The sequence below is a fragment of the Cajanus cajan genome, chromosome 5 (assembly GCF_000230855.2).
Source record: "Cajanus cajan strain Asha chromosome 5, NIPB_CcT2T_4, whole genome shotgun sequence".
Taxonomy (NCBI): Eukaryota; Viridiplantae; Streptophyta; class Magnoliopsida; order Fabales; family Fabaceae; genus Cajanus; species Cajanus cajan.
Window position 1 is genome coordinate 66,480,521 of NC_138521.1, and position 24,188 is coordinate 66,504,708.

General features: G+C 27.1%; 1 protein-coding gene across 4 annotated transcripts in view; it reads left to right on the forward strand.

Moving 5' to 3' along the window:
• The first annotated feature begins 13,894 nt into the window (after nucleotides 1-13,894).
• Nucleotides 13,895-24,188, forward strand: part of LOC109811031 (calcium-transporting ATPase 10, plasma membrane-type) — a 29,911-nt gene continuing 19,617 nt past the window's right edge. The window contains exons 1-3 of one of the 4 annotated variants that reach the window (XM_083075712.1): nucleotides 13,900-14,032; nucleotides 14,648-14,783; nucleotides 19,158-19,238. The gene's annotated coding sequence lies outside the window, so the exon portion shown is untranslated. Of the gene's footprint in view, nucleotides 14,033-14,647; nucleotides 14,784-18,679; nucleotides 19,012-19,157; nucleotides 19,239-24,188 lie in introns of those variants that run through there. The other 3 variants (XM_020374667.3, XM_083075710.1, XM_083075711.1) reach the window with 3 other exon arrangements.

The following is a 24,188-nucleotide window of genomic DNA, read 5'->3' on the forward strand; positions in this document are numbered from 1 at the left end:
TGCAATTCATCATGCAAAACCCTATTTTGTGAGAACTTTGTCATTTGCGTATTAAATAATTTTATATATACCACTAACATTTTAGTTTGTGGAATAACACCAACAAAAGAAAGTGTATGATGAATAATACACTGAGCATAAATATTTTATATTCTATTGTTAAGTTTGTGAAAAGGATATAAAGTAAACATTATAAATTTTGCAATATGACCTATGCATGCATATATATCTTTTATCGCTTTCGAAGGGTCAATGTTCCTTAAGAGATCAGGTTTCTATTTATCGACCTATTGATTAAACTGTGTTACACCCCAAACGACGGTCGAGGAATAAAAAGGGCCAAAAAGTTGTTTAAATAAAAGTGGTTTGAAAAGTGTGAGAAATAGGAAAGGGAGAATGGAAATAGAATAGTTAAAAATAGGTTGAGAAGTTTGTTTGATATAATAAATAAGGAGGTGAAAAATTAAAAGTAATTATATATATATATATATATATATATAATTTCTCACCTATTTTTCTTCAATTAAATAATTAAATTTTTATTTTTTATTTTTTATTTTTTATTTTTATTCACCTATTTTTCTCTCTTTCATTTTTTTTTGTCTATTTTTCATTTATTTCTTTTCTCTTTGCCAAATGTAACGACCCGACTGGTCTCTACACGTAGCACAACACATCAGAAACACCACACAGAAAGGAACAAGTGTATACATATAGTGTCTATAATATATATATATACAAGGTCCGAGTTTGGATAGAGTTAAAGTGCACAAAATACATCAATAACTACTACACCAAGTAGCTAGAACAACAAAACACCCAAGAGGATCAGCCCTATCTGCCCGCTGCAGACTTACCACCAGCCACCAACCTATCCCTGCTCTCATACAATGTATGATCATCACAGTCCAAACACATAGAAACAACAAAGGGTAAGCTAGTGAAAAGAAATCAACATACATATATAACAATATGAATGGTAAACAACTACAGCTATTAGCACATCAATCAGCGTATACTACATCACAACATTCAGCAAGATCATCACCGCAAAGCGGCAATACCAGCACTGCAAAGCAGCAATAACAGCACCACTCTAGTGGCCATAACAGCACCGTTTAGCGGCAATAACAACACCGACTTAGCGACTATAACAGCACCGACTTAGCGGCTATAATAGCACCACTTCGTGGCAATAACATCGTACAGCACAGCTTAACAGCAATAACAGCTCACATCTCAACACAGCCCAGCTAAACAACTCACAGCATGGTAACACAACTCACAGCACCGCACAACAAATCAGCATACAACACAGCTAATTAATATAAAACACAGCTTACTACTCACAACTCAGCTCAATGGTTCACAGCACAACAATATTTTAATTCAGCATTAATAATCATCAATGACAGCCCAACTCAGCATAAAACAGCATTTCACAACATCTAACAGCAATTAGTTAAACATCACCTCCGCGCCCGGTGCACTCCTAGTCGTACCGGGCGCGACACAACCAGAGAGCACCAGGGGCCAGCGCGCCCGGCATAAGAGTTCTCACGCCCGGCGTGACCCAGCCAGAGAGCCCAAGGCTCAAACGCGCCTGGCGCAATACAAATTGCGCCCAGCGCATGCCAGACAGAGACTCTAAGGAGTCTCAAACGCCCGGCGTGCCCAAACCCGCGCCCAGCACGGGGAAGGTAGAGACCTCCCCTAGGTCTCACGCCCAACGCAATGCAAATTGCGCCCAGCACCCCCATGGCAGAGACTCCCAGGGAGTCTCCAAGCCCAGCGCGACAATGGTTGCGCCTAGCGCGGAACCAGAACCCCAAAACATATCACTTACTGATATCGCGCCCGGCGCGGTCCAAGTCACGCCCGACGTGGGCCATCAAGAGGCTCACATTCTCAAGCTCGCCCGGCGCACACACCTTTGCGCCCGGCAGGCTTGCCTAAATGGAGCCTCTTGGTGGTCACGTGTCCGGCGCGAAGAACAGCGCCCAGCGCGAAGCTCAGCAGCAACCCACAACTTTCGAAAAACTTCACCAAATCCTGCAAAATCAACCAGAAAACCAACATGCAATCCATCCAAAAGCCCACATTTTCATCAAGCATCAAGAAAAACACCTCATTTTCAACATGCAACTTCAAATCAAAGAAAAACCCCAAATCTCTTCAAAACCCCGAAAACCCCTAAAACTCCATTTTCAGCAATCTCAACCAAAAATCATTCATCAACAACCAGCTAGTGAGTTTCTAAGACTCATTTTCAACCCAACACGGCAAACAAAACTAGCTTCCCTTACCTCAGTGTAAGGAATCCGAGCTTCCGGGAAGAGACGAATTGGAGAAGGAATGGAGAACGAATGGAGACCAACGGAGAAGGAGAACTTCAGCTAAATTCCCACACCAAAATCAGCACCTAAAACACCACAGCCGAATTCCGAAATGAGGGAATGAGAGTGAGAGTCTAGAGAGAAAAGACAGTGCCTTGAGTGAGTGAGAGTGAAGAAAGGGAAAAAGGAGGGAAGGGGGGTCTCACACCAAACACAAGATAAAAGTTGTTCTATGTGTAAAGTAGATAAATAATTTAACATCTTACTTTTTTAATTGAAAAAACTTTCTAAATGTAAGTCTCATTCATACATAAAAGTTTTTAGTTTTCGATATTACATTAATTATATACATAAAAAAAATAAAGATACTTCTTTAATTATAAAGAGTGAGGTTGAATTTTTATCTTAAATATGGTGTTATAATTAAAAATATTATTTTTGTTTAAAATGAGTTAATTCGAAATAAAAGAATTATATCTCTTATCAATAGAATTTGCTCTGAAAAAATCTCAATCAAGACACGTGATTGACTTGATATATATTGGTCGTCTATAGGCTTTCAAATTCATAGCATGATTATTTACATTTTTAATAGATATCGTCTGCATACTTTTTTAATTACCGATAAAAAAAATTGTAATTTAATTATATTAGACTGTTATTAATCTTATGGTTATATTTATCGTAATTAATTTATCGGCTTAACTTAAGTTAATTAAGATCATGTTTCACTCAAGTTTTATTTGATTTGATTTTATTTTATTTATTGATTCAAGTTATTTTAAAAGTAAAACTCAAAATAAAAACTTTAAAAATACAATAGATGTTGTTTGATAGGTTTAACTTAAAATTATTTTAAAATTAAAGGTTTTGTTTCTTTGTAGAGAGAAAGGAAAACTAGGTATGCAACTTATTTTTAAAAACTATTTAACTTTGTGTTTTTTTTTTCAAAAACTATTTTCCATATTTTGTTTTACAAAAATAGTTTCGTTAAAATTTTAAGAGTTTTCTCCGATTGTTTTTTTATCTAACTTTTTCTTTTATGGAGGAGAAAAAAAATCAACAAATGCCCAATGATCTTGTGGTTCTTGAATTTATATATGTTTGACAAAAGAATTGTAAAATATTGAAATCTAGAATTACCGAGAAGGAAAGTTAAATTGGGGTTTAAAAACTTTAAACGCTCAAAATAAATTTTTCTTCCTTATATTTTGATTTGGAAATTACTAACTTGAAATCTAATTCTTTAAATGATTTTCTTGATATTTTAAAATAATAACATAATATTAAAATAAGAAAGATGAATCAATTTAGTTTTAACCACAAAGAATATGTAAGCAAGATTTCAAAAGTTATCAAGTGATATAAAAAACTAGCAAGATATTAAACTCTAAATCCTTAAACATTGATAATTGTAAGATGAATTTTTCAAAATTATAAATGTGTAATGTAATCAATTACATTGTCACCTAATCAGTTAAAACATAACATTTTGTTTTTCGAGTATTTATACATATTTTTATGTAATTGATTACAAAATTTTCATAATTAATTACATATGCAATTTGGTCTATTGTTAAAAAACTTGACTCAATCTTAAGAAATATTGATTGGGTGACTCATTTATAAACCTTTCCGTAAAACATTAACTTCCTTCAAATTATAATTGATTAAATCACAAAGTAATTAATATATATCAAAGTGTTTTAGTTTTCCAAAGAATTAAGTAATTTATTACTTTGTTCATGTAATCAATTATATCATAATGTTTTAAATTTGTGAAAAAATCAACTATGTATATAATCAATCACTTAATTTTTGTAATTGATTATATTAAAAACTTTTTTTTTTTAACTTTAAAATCTTTTAACAATCTTTTAATTTGAGTTTGGTTGCTTTTAATTTGTGAAAACTTCTTTCTTCTCACTTTATAACTTGTTCACTTAATTTTTGGTTTAAAAACTTTTAAGATTAATTAGAGGATTGATTTCACTTGACTTTAACCTACTCAACCAAGACTTTACCTATGAACCTATCCTTTTAAAGTCATGACTTTTTAAACTTTTGGCTCTGTGAAGAATAACATTTTCCATTCTAGCATCTTCCTCTTCTTTTAATCACAATATAAAATACTCCTCAAAGTTTAACTAGTTTTTACAAGGTCTTGAATTCAAACTTTATGTTAGTTATTGTATAAAAAAAATACCTTCAAAAACTTTTTTTTATTGTCATGTTATTGGTGCTAATAATTTATTGACTTTGCAAATAATAAATATTAGTGATACTTTTTTTAAAAAAATATTACATGTTTAACACTAATTAGTAGAATGTCTCATTAAATAAATCTTTATCAAGTTTATATATTTTTTTAATTATTGATAAGACTTAAATTTGAGACTTTATTTAAGACACTAAAATTCAGTTGCAGAAAAATTATTTAAAAAATAATTCTTTCGTGAAATTTAACTATCATATAATAGGTAAAATTCCACCTAACAATTTATGGAGTATCAGTTGCATTGTTTTATAATAATTGGACTAGGTCTTCATGAATAAATTAATTAATAAAAAAGAAGTCACATGTTCATGTTAAAAAAATACTAAACGTTCAACAATTGGAATAAAAGAACTAAACATGTTGGTGTCCACTAGCTAGAATGAACTGTGTATCAATAAGCTATAGGCTAAGTATTGTTTCTTTATTATTGTTAATGTTGTTTAAGAAGGTTTTTAGTTTACTCTTTAGGCTAAAAGTTGTTTTAGTCTTTGTTAATTGTTAGTGTTTAACATATTCTACTCATTTTATGGGAATGCGGTATTGAGTCAATCTTAAAGATATCTCCAAGACTAAATAATAAACAAATAAAGACGAAGACCTGGAATTTATATCCATGCATGTCAATGACTTTCAGGATTCACTTGTCAAATTACTATGAATTTTCAGTATATATACTCGTCAATTCATCAACAAAAACTACGCATACATGTTTAAAGAAAAAAAAAGTTCTTTAAGTGTTTCTATATTATTCTTAATTAGAATCGGAACTTCAATTGTAATGACCATTAATCTTAGTTTCTATTGAATAAATTATAGAGATAAAAGTTTAATTTTAACTAAAAATAGTAGTCTTTCCTATTCTCTATATACAAAAATAAGAGTAAAAAATCTAATTTAATTCTTGAAAGATGATAGAAATGATCAATAAGTTTTTGAATTTTTTTATATAATATTTGTATCTTTAAATTTTAACTTCATTATATAAATTAGTCTTTTTATTATATTTAGTTACTAATTAGTTTCTTAAATAGTTAACAGTTATATATTCTCTTTCTAAGTAACATTTAGAATCACAAATAATACAAAAAAATCTTTCAAGAGAACTTACTAACTATGTATATCATCTTTCATGGATTAAAGAGAGTGTTTACTCATAAAATAAATGACTAATTCATCAATGCCCATAAAAATATAGTTAATTAATTTTTATTATTAATAATATAAATTGATATTTTATTTTAGTCCATTATCAAATGTTGGGTACTTAACTTAATTTGCCATGGTTGTTATATATGTTTTATTTTTTTTTTAATCTTTGAAAATCGTGCTCAGAATGAGTTTCCGATATTTCCGTTTTTTTCTTTGAAGGTTCATTACCTTGGTAGGAGAGTTTCTTCCCTTGACGTCGCGTTGGTGCAATTTTTTTTTTAATTTTTTTTTGGGTTTGTAGGGATTAATAAAAATAAAATAAAAAGTTAGTTGATTGGAAATAGTGAAATAAATAGATGTAAGGAAATTTTTAAAACAATAAAATAATTGCGTACGCGTCTTAATTTGTGTCTTATATTTATGTTTAAGCTAAATAAAAATATAAATAATCATAAAAAAATATAATAAATTAAAATAGTTTTTATAATAAAATAAAATTCCCAATAAGAAATAGATCAATTAAATGTAACATTTTATATTTTTAAAATTTTAGGAATTTTCAATAATAACAATAAAATCATCCAACAGTATTGTTATCATTATAATTTCTATAAATAAATAAAATATTCAAACAAAATCAGTTAATTAGACATTTAGACACGACATGTTTTTAATCTTGAGGTTTGAGACAAAAATTATGATAATTTGACGTGTTAAAATGTTCTCTCCAAAATAAAAATATTTTGAAAGAAAATTAAATTTCGGTAAGGAATTGACATAAATGTGACTGGTGCATATATTAATTATATTTTTTGAACGTATAAATTTTGATCATTCGAAATCTATCAAATTTAACAAAAAATAATTAGTTCTTAATATCTAACAAAAACTATTCATAAAACTGAATTTTTTTTATTGTACGACACAAGTAAGAAAAGAAACAATTCTAATGAAACTTGCATCCATGGAATGACTTGTCATAATATAAAGAAATAAAGATTTATAAAATAAACATAGTCTATATTAGTAATATTTTTTTATAGAGATTATCAAAAGTAAAATATGATAGTTTAAGTTTAAAGTGGATAATATTATACAAATGTAAACAATACTATACTAATATGGATACATGTGTGTATGTAAATTCTAGATGTCCATCAGTGGTATCAGAACTATTGGTTTAGATAAGGTGACCAAAGAGTCTCAGATGAGTATTTGACAATAGGAGGTGGTGAATCCAAGTGTGAGATCCCTTGTGTCAAATGTTTCCCTGACAATGTGGAGGTTATACGACGTGTCCCGTTGATAAGAGCTAATGGTGGTGCAAATATCTAAAATTGGCAAATATGTCTAAAGTTCTAAGGGTCACCATTAAATATTTATGAATGAAAAATGATTTCCACTAAAGGAAAGGTTAAATCATGGTCTTTTATTTGAAAAGAGGTTTGTTGTGATACGAATAAAGTCACATTATTAGATCATGAAGAGAAATAAAAGTATATAGAACACACATAATTTTCATGTGTAAAAAACGTTTTAGAAAATGACCAAAAATAAAATCATAAAGATTTAAACTTAAAGTGAACAATATCATCCAAATATAGAGATATATGCGTGTAAACTTCGAGGGCCCAACTAACTATTACATCTCTATAACTAGATAAAACCATTTTATATGCACTATAACAAAGTTTGAGAATAAAGGACTTATTTGAATATATTTTATAAATGTTTTAAAAAATTAAAGTTAGCTTATATATAAGTTAATGTAAAAAAAATTATATTAAATCCATAAAAAACTTAATTTATGTAAAATTAATTTTAACTTACAGTTTTTTTTCATATCTTATAGGTAGTTTTAGAAAAATTTATCAATACATGCTGAAATCGACTACTTAAATGGTGATTTCTTTCATGAAAATAATAATTGTGCAATTTGACTAACTACAAAAATGTAGTGGTAAAATTTTTGGAGCAATTGTACTAAGGAATTGGCAATTCCTGTCATCAAAATCATATGTTGTGAATTTTGTACTGTGAAATGTTTTTATATGGTTTATCATCTACCGACAGATTGTAAGACGTTCTTTTTGTTTACAAATGACGCTGAATGTTATAAATTTTTGGCCCATTTTAATGACATGAACATGACCACCGAATGTTATAGTAGTATCTTTTATGAGGAAAAAGGACAACCTTAAAGTACCCAACGGTTAATCCAAGTAAGCATTTACACCTACGTTAATGATGGACGAGTCTAATGATTTTGCAAAAGGATATTCAATTTGTGAATATAGGAGATTAATTTGGTACAAAATCAATATAAGAGATTAAATTAAAATCAAAGTATAAGATAAAGAAACATAAGAAATGTAATACTATCATCTCATAATTTTATTGTTTGATTTGATAGTTGTTATTGAGAGTTTTAAGGCTGAATGATCCTGAGGGCACATTAATCTCTGAAAGGTTGTACCAAAGATAAGTGTAATCGACTTAAGAAAGATATGAAAGGAAAATTTTTCAAAAGAAAGCTTATGATTCATTGTTTTCTAAAAACTTTAGAGAGAAGTCAAAGAACTCAAATCCTCTCCTCCTTCTCATTCCTTCTAAGAAACCTTTCCTTTTCTTCCTTTCTCAGCCAATTATAGGAAGTGGTGAACAATCCGAGCTCCGGGTCGAAAACCTCAAGCTAGTGGTGTGCAAAGTCGCTTCTCTTCTTTGCAACTTTTCTTCAAGAGGTAAGGGAAGCCATGATTTTTAATTCTTGAGTACGTTGTGGGGTTGAAATGTCGAATAGAATTGATTTTTTAAGTTGATAACAAGATTGGATGGTAAACATGATGACGTTGAGAGAGTTTTGTGGCTTGAAGAGAATATGGAGAAATTGAGTTGATTATGTTTGGATGATTATTGCATGTTGTTTTTAATGAAGAAACTAGTTGTATATGATATATAATTGTTGTATGTTGCATTGCATGTTGTTGGGCTACTAATTTTTAGGTGCTTAGGATTGAAATCAGTTCCTACATAAGTGTAGAAACTTATATCGTGTCTGGCGCACCTTCAAGGTGTCAGGCATGGTTCCAAAGAAAGGTTCTTGTCTCACTAATGTTGGGCACAAGATTGGTAATGTTGGGCATAAGGAAAGAGACTCATCTCGGGTTGGAATTACATCGAATGTGGGTTGAATGATGCTGGGCATGAGATGAGATGATGGTTTTTGTATAAGATCACGTCGGGTGCTGGTGGAGTGGTGTTAGGTGTGAGTCAGACAAAGAGCTCTTTGTCTGATTAGGACCTGGCGTGGATGTTGCAATGTCAAGCACGAAATTGAGGGGAACTATTTGCCTCAATCACGTCGGGTGCTGGTGGAGTGGTGTTAGGCGTGAGTCAGACAAAGAGCTCTTTGTCTGATTAGGACCTGGCGTAGATGTTGCAATGTCAAGCACGAAATTGAGGGGAACTATTTGCCTCAATCACGTTGGGCACGAGTGGTGGGACATTGGGTGTAGGCGAGACAAGGAACTCTCTGCCTTAGTGTGATGTCGAACACCTAATAAGTGGCATTGAGCATGAGTTGAATGATTAGAAGTTTCTATTTAAAGATGTTTTACAATTGATTGATGGTGAATGAGTTGTATGATGTAAAGTTGATTGCTTTATTTGTTTAGCAATTGAATTATGATGATATAGTTGTATGAATGATGATGTAAGATGATATATGAGTTGATGCGAAGTAAGTTGACCATGTAAGGTTGTGTGTTATTTTAAGTTGCTTAAGTTGATTTTTGAGGTTATTTTATGAAGTTGCTCATGTTGTAAAAGTTATAAGATGTTTTACGTTGTTTAAGTTGTCATGTTGTAATTAAAGTTGATAGTTGATAGTTGAATGTTGTATAAGTTGTATTTTGTTAAAGTTGCTAAGTTGAATGTTGAACAGTTATAGATATGTAGGTTAAATATATATATCTTAGCTATGATACATAAAAATTAAATGAGAGTTAAAAATGTTTTCGAACTCAATATCCTATTGTGCGGATATATATTATAGTGTTTCGAGAGTCTGATGGAAACCCTTCAATAGGTAAGTTGGTATTTGAATGGATAAGTTATTTTTCAGTTGTCCTCTCTAGGTTTATATGATATTCGTGTGTGGACAAGGTTGATACATACGTGTATAAAGCGACCAACCAAGTAAAGTATCGGGCTAGGGACTTAGTCTCTAATCTAGTATCGGAGGATTGTAGTATTTGAAGGATAGTTAGTAGGTTAATCCCATAGGTGGTTTAGTGTTGTAGACTAATGCCATCTAGGCCCATATCCAAATTATTCCATCCTAACATAGTATCATACTTCCTTAATTAAGTGGTGAAATAACTTGAGAAATTAATCTACTTTATGCTAATTATTGTTTCTATCCTTGTGCTAGCTGTTATTTCTGGCCTTAGTGTTAGTTGTTGTTTCTGGTATTATATCAACCATGGTGATTCGATAGGGTCTAGTCACTTAAATTGTTTACCATAATATGTAGCAGATCTCCGTAGTTGACATACGTGATGATGCATTAGATGATGTATATGTATATATATTGATATGATGAACATGTTGTGAGATGTTAAGTTGCCATGATGATGATGATGACATGTTGTAAATTGAATTGTTTTAATATGATGATGTTTTCATAAGTTGTTATGTTGAATTCTTTTCATAGGCTTACCTTGTATTTTTCTTGTGGTTGGAACTGCGATAATGATACTTGGTGTAAGAATATAATAGGATTAGCAAGATGATTGGTGTAGTTGGAGGCTAGTCATGTTGGAAGTGGCTAAATTTTTTGTTGATGGCTACTTTGATGTAGTTGTGTATTGTATAGATTAGAGGTGTCAAAGTAAGTCAACCCAACTCACATGAATTAGCTCACCACGGGTTGGTTCTTTCAACAAGTCAACCCAACCCGACTTACTTTCTGGTGAGTCAAAAAAATTCCAGTTGAACTTGACCCACCATAGGTTGGTAAGTTGGCTCACAAATTTTTTAATAATAATAAAAAAAATTTCATGTTTCTATTTTTAATAAGTAAAATAAAGAGTTATAATTTTTATATCGAAAAATCAAGTCTATCATTGATTCAAGTATAATTACTTAAGAAAATATCAATCAAAATTTTAAATAAAAATTAATTTTATTATATATATATATTATTTTTATTAGTAGGTTAAGTAGGCTAATTCGATTCATTTAGGCTCAAACTCGTTTGACTCACAGGTTAAGTAGATCAGTTTGAAATTTAATCAAAATCAATATAATTTTTTTTCCTTAAACTAGTCCTATTTGAACCCATAATGAATGAGGTTAGGTTTAACTAATTTTAACATCTTTAATATAAGTATTGATTGACATTTAAATTTATTTTGCAATTGATATTGTGTTATATATAATAAGAAGAAAAAAATGGCTAAAATAATTGATAAAGTACATACTAATTATAGCACCAAAGGACAATGATTCTTGTGTTTCGAAATTGCCAAGAATTTTCTTCTATTCAATTAAGGTGCAAATTACAAATCACATGGGGTTTGTACTATTCGACAGTAATTTGTCCGTGAGGACCTGTTTGATAGGGGAAAAAGAAACAGATAAAAATTGTGTAAAAGGAAATAAAGAAAAGAAAATAAATAAATAAATAAATAAAGTAAAAATAGGTGTGTTTAGTCCAAGAAAAAAATGTTTAGTTAAATATTAATAATAATAACTAGATTTTTAAAGCTTATAATTTATTATCAGTTGTCAAAGTGATAAAAAAATGATGCTATGAAAAATAATTTTACTACAATTAAAATTTTAAGAAAGACTAATTTCTAAAGTAGTTGATAAATAATCTTATCAACGATAAAAAGAAGTGATAAGAATTATCCACACATTGTAGTTCATTATAATTCATATGCAGAAACATGAAGAAGATAACAATGAGGCAATAAGGGCAATTTTATTGTTATGTTTTGTGCGATTTTTTTTTTCATCTTTGTTAAAGAACCTCACTTATTTTCTCTTATTCTATTTTTATTATCCTTTCTTAATAACAATTTTAATTATTAAAAAAAATTCTATAATTTTTCTTTATATTTTTTTTTCATTCTCTAAGATAAATAGTGAAAAAATAATTTCACTTTCTTTTTTTTTATTTATATATATCAAAACATTGTATCTTTTTTTTTTTTTTTTATAACTAACATCATCGTATCTTTTCATTATATGAATACTTTTTTTTAATACATTTTTATTATTGATTAAAATTAATTAAAAAATACAATTTAAATACATTCTTATTATTGGTTAAAATTTATTAGAAATTACAATTGTGTATAGGTTTCACTTTTCTTATCACTATATTATTGATATTGTAACAAGTTGACAAATCTCTATACTATAAAACTTAGTTACAATGGAATAGAAAACATAAATATAATATAATTTAGGTTTAAATATATTTTTAGTCCCTCAAATTTAGGATAAATTTATTTTTGGTTCCTCAATTTAAAAATTGTTGTTTTTAGTTATTGTAATTTCAAAAAAATCTTATTTCAATCTTTATATTCAAATTTTGTTAATAAATTTATCAAACATTATTGCATAAAATCTACCTATTGGTATCCTTGTTAGTAAAACATCATATTAAATCCGTTTGATATTATATAATCGCCTTAATTAGTTACTTTCAGATATGTTATCGATAACTTGAAGGACTAAAATAAAATTTTTAAAAATTACAGAGACTAAAACAATAATTTTAAATTTGAGAAGGCAAAAATAAAATTATTTTAAATTTGAAGGATTAAAAACATATTTAAGTTTATAATTTAATATTATTATACAAAGAATTCGTGGATATTCATGCAATAAGATATATGTTAAGAATTATAATAAGATATATTAAATGTGAACCTTGTTATAATAATTATGATCCTTAAAAAAAATTGAAAAATGATAAATCTAAAAATGAAACCAATTATAATAAATTTATTAGATTTTGAAATAAAAATAACTAATTAACTATGTTAATATAATTGGTTTAATTTGATCCAAAGAATACTCCTAATACACTCACCCGAATAAAATTGGGCCTTGTTAGCAAAGTAAAATGCAAGCATGCCTATTTGTCCTCTGCATATGATGATGAGCTTTACAGACTATTTGTTTTTGTATTAATTAAATTTCAAAGCACTTGTATCTCATCTTCGAATTAATTAATTGTCCATTAAAAAAATCCTAAATTTTCAAATATATATGTGCATACATTTGGTGAAGGTTTTAGAATTTCGGGTTAAATGTGTAAAATGAATTTGTATCATCTCTATTTCTTTTGTTGTCTATTTTCTAAACTTTTAGGAAAACAAATAAAATGAAGATGGAATACATTTCAAGAAAAGTAAGATTTATGTTCATAAAATTTAATAATGAAAGAAATGGAGAGAAAAAAAAATGAAGTGTATTTTTACTTATCTATACTAATATATAAACGGGATATCACTTTGAATAGTTATTTTTGATTTTCATTTTTACATAAATCACTTTATCTTTTGTTTATTTTCTATAATTTTTTAAGACTACTTTTTTTTATGAGTAACTTCTCATTCTTTTTCTTTTTTTTATTTTATTATGAAACTATTATAACTGTTTACAAAATAATTATTTTTCTTGTAATACAATACAGACACAGAATGTCTTTTTCTTGTTAGTATTAAATAAGTTGGATTTAACAAATGTTTCCCTTTTTACGAGCAACTATCTCTTGCTTTCTCTCTTATCTTATTCATTTATTTGAGTTATGATTGATGATAATGTTACATAAATAAGAAATATTTAAAGGGTAAATTTTATCATATTTATTTTATTTTAATTTAATTAATAACTCATATGTAATATAAATTTTATGAATTAGATTATTAAATTTAAATTTTTAATATATAAATTAAATTTACAAATTTTAAAAAAATAAAACTATTTAATATTTTATTTTATTAATTTAAATTAAGAAATATTCATATTAAATGGCTGTTCCGTACACACTGAATTTCCAAGAAATTTCCGTTATCATATCTTTAGTCTATATATTATAAGAGACGCTGCCAAATATACCAAAACTTGAAGAAAACGCATATTCTAAACTTTGGGTGAAAGGAATCGCTTTTTCTCTTCTCATCGCTCCACCTTCGCTCTTGCTATCGCTGTTGCTGTTCATACTCCCCTTTCCTTTTTTATGCTGCGGGTATTATTTCGTACACCCACAATATTCTTCTCAATATCATATATTCTTTTACACAGCTTTTTTATTACCCTAACTTCCGCTTTTCCCTCTATAATTTTCATCATAACGTGATGTTGATACAGATTAATGACGTTATCATTTACATCAACTCACCAACAATATCATGCCATGACAAAAAACTATTAAATTTATTTCAATCTTGATAAAAAATGACATCATGATAATTTTTTTAATTATAATTAAGAGATATAATTCTCTTTCATCGTACATATTGAGAATAAAATGATACTTTTAATTATAATATCATATCTAAACCGAGATTCAAATCTTAATTATTAATTATCAAGATGATTAAATACTAGAATCCATTACCTTCATTATTACAAATTCTACTACTTAAACCACTAATTAAGTCACTTGTTTAGTTATACTTTGAATACTATACTATATATAGCATTATTACTTAAGTTAATTTTTTTAAAAAAATTACTTAAATTGATAATTAAATTAACCTCCCAAACATTTAAAAGATGAGTAAATATTCATATATTTATTTAGTGTAAATAAATTGTTTATTAAATCATTGACGGTGATTGTAAGAAAAAATTGAATTAGCGTCAACCGTCAACTAAAAGCCTTGGCTAAGGTTGGATCCGTTCAGATTGCACGTTCCAAAGTGTGGCTCCTTCACGTGTGTTACCAACTTACATTTGGTAAATGAAAATTGTTGGCTAAAGCCTTGGTGTTCCAGGTAATACATCTTAAACTTACCACCAAAACAATTGCATTGTAACTTCATTACAAGTAATTCTACATATCTCTTGCATAACAAAAATAAAATTAATTTTAAGTAACATAAAACTTTAATTTAGACAAATTTGATTATTTAACACCTTAATGATTAATAAACTTGTTATATTGTTATATAATTCACTATAATATATAATTTATTTAGTATGTTTTTAAATTAAAACTATATATAATTCTATACAGTTTAGTCAGTTTACTCTGTCATTATTATATTAATTAATATTTTTAGACTTCTTTAAGGTATAATATTAATTTTATTGAAATTTATAAGTATAAAATATATATATGATATGAATATTTTTTTTTATAAATAATTAATAAAAATTGGATTATGTAATTAAATTAATAATTTACTGATTTAACTTTTGATCCATTAATTTAGTATTTTGATCAATTTGAAGATTGGTCCAATTTTTAGAACATTGTTAATAACATATGACAATAGTTAAAAAAAAACAAGCAAAAAATTATTTGCCTATCAACTATAATAGAACTTATAAGACAAAATAGAGGGTAAACAAAAAGGAAAATTACAAAATTAACAACAGGAGAGAAGAAGAAAGTTAAGATATTGTTCACACTAATTTTATATATATATATATATATATATATATATATATATATATATATATATAATCTTAATCAACATTGGTGTTAATAATTATTGAGGTTATTTATGATATTTGTCTGAGGGAATATTTTATGAGGGTTATTTTTATGAGGTTATTACACAAACATACTCCACAATAATGAGATATTGTCCGCTTTGGGCCTTAGTCCTCACGGTTTTGCTTTTAGTCATTACCCAAAATGCCTATCTATCATTAAAGTATGTTTATGTTATATAAGTTGTTATTTGTTGTTTTATTTTATTTTTTTTATGATAATTGTCTGAAGGGATATTTTTATGAGTATTATTTTTTTTATAAGGTTATTTCACAAACATACTCCACAATGATGAGATATTGACCGCTTTGAGCCTTAGCCCTCACGGTTTTGTTTTTTGTCATCACTCAAAAGGTCTCTCTATCATTAAAGTATGTTTATGTTATATAAGTTGTTATTTGTTGTTTTATTTTATTGATGTGAACTTGTTTGTATCCCAACAATAATGTAGTATTTTTTAAAAAAATAATAACGTCGTTCATGTCTAACATAAATAAAAATATGTTCACTAATGGATGCTAATTAGCATCAATGTCGACGCTAATTAGTTTTAAATTTAAAACTTTACCAAGAAAAAGTTTTAATTTAAATTTTTTAAATTAAAGCTAAAATAAATAAAAACTAATAAAAAAAAGTTACATAGATGATTTTCAAATATAGGGTGCATTATTTAGAGTTGCTTAATATTTCAAAATGTTTAAAAAATATGAATAAAAAAGAGTGTATTATTTTTTTATTTATAAAAAATTATAATGATATTGTCAAATTTTAACTTTAGACATTATGTATATAACTCTAATCTCGAATAGGACAATTTTAATGATTTTTGTAACAATTCATTAGGTTATTATATTTAATACAACACAATAATAATACAATGGAAAACTAAAAAAAACTATTAGTCTAAGATTATCATGTGATAATACTTGAATATCTAAATCCCATTAGGATTACAACAAATCATACATATATGTACTACAAGAAATGTTACATGTAGTGGCATACAAAAAATGTCATTATAGGTACAATATATGTAGGTATATGTCTATTTGACATATAGTTACATTACAATTTTAGTGTTAATTTTGAATGAGATTTAACAACATATTTTGTGTGTTACTATAATCTATACTCACACTTTTTAATAATATACAAACATATATTGTAGTTATTGTGTGGGTAAAAGTAATTTTTAGTGACATATATAGTGTCACTATAGAGTGTGTGTCACTGTATAACAATTTTGTTGTAGTGTATACAAATATACATCTAGTAGAGAGTACTAACACCACAAGTCCTAATGCTAATCAAATGTCCTTACACAACTACTATATCAAAATCCATAACAACATGATAGAGACACAAAAGGTCATCTCTAACATGGCTATCCATAAAACAACATACATGCCAACCTAATTTACTCTATCCTTATATAAAGTATGGTCATTGTATTGAAGAAGGAAGAATTTCAGGATCCAGAGTTTCACTCTCTAACTCCTCTCTAAAACTTTAGAGTCATAAACTTATAAAGTTTGTTCTTCATAATTTTTCTTATATACTTCAATCATCTACAGATCAACTCTCATGCACTTAAATTATATCCTTTATAACTTAAATTTAAAGTTATCATAACTCTAACTTTCACCCCACCAAATACTACAAACAATAAAACAACATGAAATATATAATATTTAATTATATTTATCACAATAAATATAATTAAAAAAGCACGGTGTTACAATTTTGAAAGTGTACAACCATTATATTATATTGTTATAATATATAATTTTATTTAGTCTTTTTATAAATATATATAACTGTGTATTAGTTTATATTTTTATAACTTGTAATTTGTTAAAAATATTTAAATTTATTAAATATTTTTATTTTAATCTTAAATTCTAAACATTAAATATTGTATGATAGTTTGTGATTAGATGATTGAAAAAAAAAGAGAGTATCAGTTTATATATTTTCTTTACTTCATAAAACATTACTGTATTTAAATTAAAATATTATTATTTGTTCTTTAATTATTCGTGATAATTTATTATTTAATAAGAGAATCTAATTATTTATGATAAATTATTATTATAGTATTTTTTCTCAAAGAATTAATATAGTATTGTTAGATATAGATATAAGCAGAAAAGGTAATTATGATAGTTTAAACTTATAAAACATTAATAATGTAAAAAAATTAAAACATAAATAATATGAATAAGAGATAATAATTAATCATTTCGAATTAGTGTCTTCTGTGCTGTCTTACCGAGTAGTCCAAAAGCAATTACAGTATATAGGAAAGAAACGATTACAATAATAATTTTTTTTACATCATTTTCACATCGGGTGATAATGTTTTAATTATTGGTTAGTCATTTATATGAATTGATTAATAAATAAAGAGTTTAATAAGTATATATAGTTAATATAGAATTCTTTCCGCTATCAACTAATTATAAATAATCTTTTATAAGAAATTTAAGAAAATAATTATAATAATTAAAAAATCATATAGAATAATATGTGATTAAATAATAGTATAAAATATCTTTACACTATTAATATATGACTTTAAAAAAAAAGCTTATAACTAATTATTGAACTATGGCAACTTGGGTCCTGGCTAACTAATTAAGATTTAAGGGCCATTAACTCAATTACCCAATTCAATACAATATAATACATTAAATTACAAGTTTAGATTGATTTAAATACAATGAATACAAATTTAAACAGATTTATCGTAACACGTGAAAATACAAACTCAATTTCTAAATATTTTAAATTAATCATCGATAAATTGTTTTTATTTAAGCTGTGGAAATTTTAGAAAAAGTATATAGAGTAAAATATTATTAAAAAATATGTAATTTTGGTTAAACTTTAATGAAAACGACTTTTAAACTTAGTATTTAAAAATTGATCCAATTTATTTTTTTTATTTTTTCAATTTATCCAATCTTTGATTTTTGACATAGTTTTCTCGATTAGATTATTTCAGTTTTATGCACCTCATTGAATCACCGCGAAATCTATTATAATATTAATACTACAAAATGCCTGACAGATGTCGTTCAACTGAATCATACATAGCAGAACTCTTTTTTTACACACACATACGAGAACTTATTCTTGCGTGTAAGATAAAATATTGGAAGAAATAAAAGCCATTTAGGTGATTCTAATTTATATTTAAAACATAAAAAGAATGAATATCCAAACAATAGATTATGAGTCGAATAATACCTTAGTGAGAACCCGAAAAAAACAGAGCATTTTTCTTTTCCCAAGAGGACAAGCTATGTCGGGGTCCAGTTTTTTGGAGTCGCTATAATACCTTACTTGATCCTATATACCAACAAAACATGTCAAGGAAGTTTCAAGGAAAGAGGAGTATATGCTACTTGCAGGAATTAAACACAAATCAAATGATCACTCTGCATGTTTTCTATACTTCCATTGCTCAGCTACTTTTCATTTCTTGTATCTATTATAAGGTGACATTCAAACTCTAATAATAGCTACCACATAGTCTTCTTCTTAAGGGTCATGATTTAACTCATTTTTCAAATTCTGATTAGAGTTCTATGCTAACAACACTTTAGAATGAATGAATTGAATCATTCCTTGTATGGTGTTGCAGATGTTATTCTGACTGCAATTTGCTGCAAACGTTACATACACATTGCTCAAGGATAAACAGTTCAACCATCTTTCTGTAAAGGTAATAATCTCTCTCTTAAACAATCTTTTACTGATATAAGTCGTCTTTTAAAAATTTTATCTATCAGATATTAGCCTCTTTTAAATTTCAAAATAAAATTGACTCTTATCCCCTCCTCGACATAAAGCTTCGTCCAACTAAAATGTTTTTCCCTTTTCAATTATGGGAGGGACAGTGTGACGTGAAATAAGGAAAAGTTTGGTTGACAGTTTGTTTTTTTTCTTCTTCCAAAAGAGTAAGTGATAATGTCATTTATTTTATTCTTTTGTTGTAATGAATCACGATTGCAATGAATTTTAAAATAACTACATCTTACTTAATTTAAATTATACTTTAAAAAAAGATATTACTTACTTTATTTTAAATTTTTTAAATATAATCATAAAACTTGCTATGGGGACACAATGTCTTCTCTGTCAACCTGCTGAATGGCAAAATGATTTACATGTTTGAAAGGTGTAAAATAGTGTGAAATATCAAATCATTATGAGTCTATGATCTCCATTAATTAATACATGATATGTATTTAAATTTTTCAAAAAATAATTAATAACACTTAATTATATGTTATTAGAAATTAATTAAGTAACATGAAATTTAATACCACCTAATAACTTATCTCGGAATGGTGAGAAAAATAGAGGAAATAAGTTGAATTAACATGAATAAAGTGTTGCATATCGCAAATAGTTGAGTTGATTCACGGGTAAGGAGTAAGGACTTATATTCTCACCTTTAAGTTGCAAAATGTAGTTACAATTGCGATTCAAAATATCAAGGCTAGATATTGAGAATAATTAATTTTAGTTGTATTGTAATTTCATAAAAAAAATCCAGAATTGTGATTCTAATTTTTTAAAAATAAATTAACCATTATAATTAAAATTTAAACTCTAATTTATTTTTTAAGCTATAATTTCATATTGAATTTTGTGCATCAAATAGTAAATAAAATTATTATGTACTACCTTCATTTCTCCATTCTTATATATGACTTTTTTTTATATCCTTTTTATAATATTTCTTTGTATTTATTACATCTTCTCAAAAATACTTTTATTATTAATTTTTTTTAAACAAAAGATAATAAATGTTTGAAATTAATTAGATGATTTTTTCTCTCTATTATTAGGATTGAAGAAGATAAATAAACATATAGATATTTATTTCTTCCAATTAATTAATTATGAAAAAAATAATTAAATGAAAAGAGAGAATGTTAATTTTAGGAAAATAGTTAAAATTATAGGCAAATTTAATGCTCTTAACTAAATTACCTAATATTATAATTTAGTTAAAATGGTCTTATAATTAGGGATAGTGTAGTAGTATTATTTTAACTATAGATAATTATTTCTTGTACTTTAAGGGGACATGGGGTACACACAATCTTTTTACTTTTTTGGAAATCCTAAATAGAAATCTTGGTCTTTCATTCATTGGTAGCTATTTAAAAATAAAAATTTCCAGGAAATGTAGTTTCTTAGAAATCATTTTTATTTTACTTTTCACAAAAACATTCTCATCAATAATGAAAATTTAATTTTCCTAAGTTTGGGAAAAAAATTATATATAAAAAGATCACAATATCCCTTTTTAAAACATAAAACTTAATTAACATTTTTGTATCCATTATCATTTGCTAAAGGGTTCTCAAAGCATCTTAATTTATATCACACAATGAGATATTTTAATTTCTAAAACATATTTTACTCTTCTCGAGTTTTATGTACCTTAACAAAGACATTTATTTCTATCACATGCCTAACAATTTAAGAACTTAATAACTATAACATCAATACAACTTTATCACTTAAAACATCACACTTCACTTCAACATATAACACTTGACGCCATTATAAGAGTGCTCAACACTATTGAGATAGAGAGATTTATGTCTTGTTCTTGCCCGACGTGATGAGTCTCCTGCATTTGGAGTGACAAAAGCTATGCCCAAACTCTATCAAGCAAAGAGTTTGTACATAAGTCGCATCCGACATCACTCAACCTACGTCTGTGTCATTTATGCAAAGATTCATTGACTTGATCATGCTTGGTGTGACTAAGTCAAAAGATTCTTCACCGATCTACATTTGATGTGACTAAGTCAAATAACTCCTCATTGATCCACACTTGATACTACCAATCTTGCGTCAAGTGTGATTAGGGCAAAAAGCCCACTAACTTGTGTCACACCTAACACAATGATGGCGTGCCTGATGCGATACTTGTTTTGCACATAGCAAAATCTCCAAATGGCTCAAAACTTGCAATCTAACCAACCAAAACAACATGCAATGCAAGATACAACATATATACACCATAAATGACACCAAATCAACTCAAATATACAACATGCAACTATCAAATACTAAATCCACCAATTTACTTGAGAAACTCTATCAATAACACTTAAACTCATAATCTTCACCACCAATTAAATCACGCAAGTGGCGAGTTCATACAATAATAGTAAGCATTGAACATAACAAATCAAATCACAAAGCTTCCCTTATTTCAACTCCAAGCACAAGAGAAAGAGGAAGAAAAGGAAGAACTTTGGGTTACTGTATAACTTTCACCAACTCAAATTCTTAGCTCTAAGCCTTGAATCTTTGATTTAGTCACTTTAGATCAATTATGAGGAAGGGTTGAATGAAGATTTTGAATAGAGAAGGGAAAACAAAGATTTTGTTATTAGAAAATTTCTCTCTAATTTTTCTTAAAAATTATATTTATGATATTCACATTTTAAGAAAAACCTAATATATTTTTTGTTAAATTTAACTAACTTAACTATCTCAAAGACAACTAAATTTTTAAAGTTTCTTGACTCCAAAGTTCTTAAATAGCAATATTAACAATAACTTACAACTAATCATATAATTAAATTAAATCACTCCAAAATATGCAGTGTTACAAATTTTATATAAGAAACAATATTGAGTCGTATAAGCTTGTTTTGTTTTGGATATGCAAATTATTGATTTTACTTGAACTAATTAGCCTAATTTTTTCTTGGACCATTGTTTTTAGTTTGACAAACTCGACGCTATAAGTTATTTTCAACACCTCCAATTTGACTTGAGTGACACACTTAACCTATTGTTCAAAGCAAACCAATCTTAGATAGAGTCAATTTGAGTTAATATTGTGTCATTTATTTATTTACTATTTTGTTTAGATTTAAATTTGTTGATATTTTCATTTTCTTGTCATTCTCTTATTATTTGAAATTGTTGTTTTGAACCATTATGTTGTATTTTTTTTATTGAATTCTTGTGTGTTTTTTTCCTTATATTTTATATGGTTGTTGTTTTCTCGAATATGCTTTATTAAAAAATTAAAATTGGATGAGTCAAATTGTAACTCAACATGTTTAATTCATTATTAGTGGGTTAAGTCAAATTAGATTGACTTGTATTTTGAGAAACCCTTTACAATCTCCCTTATTGGAAATTTTTTCCATCTCCATATTTCACTCAATATCAAAATCTTCTCACCCCATTATCATCCTTAATTATAATAATAATAAAGATAAATTTAAACCAGAATCACATAAGTGTGCAATTGAATACAACTTAACCCTAAAAACTAGCTGAATAAGGGAAAAATTGCTTAAGTTTTATAAGAAATATTTTTATCATATTTCTTAGAATTTGTATCTTGACTCAACTCTCCAAAAAGAATTACCTATTTCGTATGTGATGGAAGATAAACATTTATTTTGAATAAATAAAATTCATGATAAATAAATTTTTTTTTTATATAAATTACATAAAAATTAAAATTATGGTAAATAAACATTTTGTACACATTTTTAAAGTTTTACAAAAAAAAATTTAACCTGTTATATAATTTTTTAAAAATTACTAAAATTTAATTTAGATATAGAGATAAAAAAAAATTAATATAAAAGAATACTCTTAGATATTTTTTTAACTAGATGAAGAGAAAAATTATTCAGAATATGTAATTAAGGGAATAAGGAGAGTCAGTTGTATATTATGGATTTAATAAATCAATAAGTTCTTAATTTTTTTATTTTTTTAATTAAATCCTTAAACTACTATAATTGTAATTAAATCATTGATTTTTATTTTTTATAATTGATTCACTGAGTTAATTTATTTTGATTTGAAACCATCACATAAACAACAATTTGTGTAGATTTTACTAACTTTAGAGATCTAACTAAAAAAATTGCAAAACTTAAAATACTAAATTACATTTTTTTAGTTTAAAGACCTAACTAAAATTTTTCAAAAAATTTAGAACTTACCCATGCATTAAATACAAATTTTAATTTAAAGTATAAAAATAGATTATTAAATTAAAAAGTTGAGAAAAATACATTAGCATGAAGACAAATAGAATGAATAAAAATGAATGAGTCCCGCGTTTGAATTTGAATTTGGCACCGCAACGGCGTGCATTTTGCCTCTCCAGTTATAGCGCGATTGGTGCCTGGCGTAGTGCAGAGCACCTATAATCGAGACACATTCTTCATTGTTCTCTTACGCGTTTGACTTAATATTTTAGCAACTTCCAATAAATTTTAGTTAATGGTAGAAAACATGTAAAAAAAGAGTGTGTCCAAACTCCAAACCAATATTTCATCCGGTCCAAGGCTATCAATGTACAATAATTTCTAGTTTCATTCACTAATTTTTTTTCTACCGTATAGCTTTATTAATATTCACGTTTACCTCACAAGTGTTATTGATATGTTTCAGGTGAAAGGTAAACGAATACCTGCTTCTGCTTCTGCTTCTGCTTCTGCTTCATAGTTAGGAAAGATTTTCCTGATACTACGCGTTGTGCCACGAGCACAAGTGAATTTGGCAACAACAAAACTAGGACTAGTGTTATGGTTTCATTTCATTTCGTAATTGTTTCCAAAAGTGCAGGAAACGTCGCGATTCATTTTCCTGCATCAACATTTAACAC